Source organism: Tachypleus tridentatus, chromosome 9, assembly GCF_004210375.1.
Source record: "Tachypleus tridentatus isolate NWPU-2018 chromosome 9, ASM421037v1, whole genome shotgun sequence".
NCBI classification, from domain to species: domain Eukaryota; kingdom Metazoa; phylum Arthropoda; class Merostomata; order Xiphosura; family Limulidae; genus Tachypleus; species Tachypleus tridentatus.
This window is the reverse complement of record NC_134833.1, coordinates 136,802,653-136,805,107: the sequence shown is the minus strand read 5'-3', so window position 1 is coordinate 136,805,107 and position 2,455 is coordinate 136,802,653.

The window sequence follows — 2,455 nt, the reverse complement described above, 5'->3', positions numbered from 1 at the left end:
TTCTTCGTTTTTATTCTTTTTTCGATAAAAATAACAATATTTACAATCATTATCACTGATTAACTCACAAAATTTCATAAGTGCAGTCTCCATACAAATCATAAGTAATTTTTTACAAAGTTGATTAATTATTATTATTATGATATATTCTTCATTTAACCACAAAACAAATGAAATTGCTGTATTTGTAGAATAGTTAACTGATTACTTTGACGTAAGCTTGGAGTTTTAAGAAACATTTACAACGTATTATTCAAATTTCCTAATGTGCCCTCCAGTAGTTCAGGTAACCACAGGACAGAGAGCCCATTATGTGCTTGATGATAAACAAACATAGACTCTTCAAAAAAAGAAACGCAAAAGGCAAAATTTGAGATAAATTGTTAACAATTTTATTCCGGGTAGTTCTGCATGACATGTGTGAAACTTTGCACATTCACTGCTGAACATCCAAAGTCTACAAAGGCGAAGTCCACGCTCACTAGTTGAAGTTTAACGTCACTCAACGTCAATAACGAGTATGCCCCCCGTGAGCATCAATAACTGCTTGGCATCTCCTGCCCATGGAAGCGATGAGATGACGAATAACATCCTGTTGAATGGCTGTCCACTCAGCCTGCAAAGCTGCTGCAAGCTGAGGTAGAGTCTGCGGTTGAGGTTGTCGCTGTCGCAGACGTCGGTCCAACTCGTCCCAAAGATGTTCGATGGGGTTTAAATCTGGTAATCTGGAGGGCTAGGGAAGAACGTTGATGTTGTGGTGTCTCAAGAAGACAGTGGTGAGTCGGGCTGTGTGAGGACGGGCGTTGTCATGTTGATAAACGTCGTTGACGTTCACCATGATGGGTTGCATATGGGGCCTAAGAATCTCGTCGACGTATCGTTGAGCCGTAAGATTCCCTCGAATGTGTAAAAGGTCTGTTTTGGCATTGTAGGCGATGGCAGCCCACATCATGACGCTGCCACCACTAAATCTGTCAACCTCCTGCACAGAGTTTGCTGTAAAACGTTCACCTCGGCGACGGTAAACACGGGTCCTTCCATCCTGCCTGCGAAGCATAAAACGTGATTCATCGCTGAACCAAACATGCCTCCATCGTCGATGAGGCCATATCCGATGTGCCCGAGCCCACTGCAGCCGTGCTTGACGATGTTGCTGGGTGAGGATGACGCCTCTGACTGGACGTCGAGGTCGGATTCCTGCATCTCGTAGACGGTTGCGTACGGTCTAATCGGAAATCCTACGCAGCCTTGGTATGGTTGAGACAGTAGACGTCGCAGTGGTGGTCCTATCCCGAAGGTGACGTAACCGGATGTAGCGATCTTGTGCGGGCGTGGTCACACGAGATCTGCCAGATCGTGGACGGTCACGAGTTGATCCATGTTATTGGTGACGATTCCATAGCCTTGTGATGGTGCTTGGGTGGACATTCACAGCTCTGGCAACATCTGATCGAGATTCGCCTGCTTCCAAGCGACCAATGGCGTTGTTGCGTTGTGCTTCTGTCAGTCTTGGCGTAACTGTATTGCGTGTCGGTGGCTTAACCTGAGCTATGGAAACCGAGAACCCGCCACTTTCATAGGGATTTTGCACGTGTTGCACGTGCAGAACATGCAGATCTCTCAAATTTATTGGACACGAATGCATTTTGGCGAAGAATCCGATGTTTACCTCCGTTTTCAAAGTGCACAACTTTTATTGTCATTTTGGTCTGACAATCAGTGCCTTAACACGTGTAACATCACATACTCTGAGCTTGTAACGTTATTACATATATTTATCTTTAAAATAAAAAAAATATCCCTTTTGTGTTTCTTGTTTTGAAGAGCATATAAACCTTCCCATTACTTACTAATATATTGTTTTTAATATCAATGAAGCAAGAGATAGATTTTAATGCTAAAAATGAAATTAATTATAAGAGAAAAATTAATTTTCTGTCGAATATTTTTGTTGGTTGTTAAGCGCAAGCTGCACAATAGGTTGTTCAGGCTATGCCCACCATGGTAATCAAAACCCTGTTTTTAGCGTTATAAGCCTTCGGATTTGAAGCTTAGTCACTAGAGGGCTATTTTCTGACAACCCATTTAGGTTTCTTGGTTTACAGATACCACTTGTCAGTATTATAATATCAAATTTGAATTTTTCATTCAAGTATTAAAGGTTAATTACAGTTCGACATTAAAAAATAAAGATTTATTGAGTAAAATTTAAAACAAAAATACATTTGCCACAATGTATCCAGACTCTACATGCCTGTCAGTACATTAAACAACAGAATACGGATTCGTCAACGAAAATTACTGGTGCCCAATCGTTGATAAACCATATAAAGTAGTTATTAGCCTGTCTCAAACATTCTTGGATGTGTCAGTTGTCAAAAGCACAAACATTCTTGGATGTGTCAGTTGTCAGAGGCACAAAGAATATCGTTCTTTTGGTCTTACGGGACCTGGC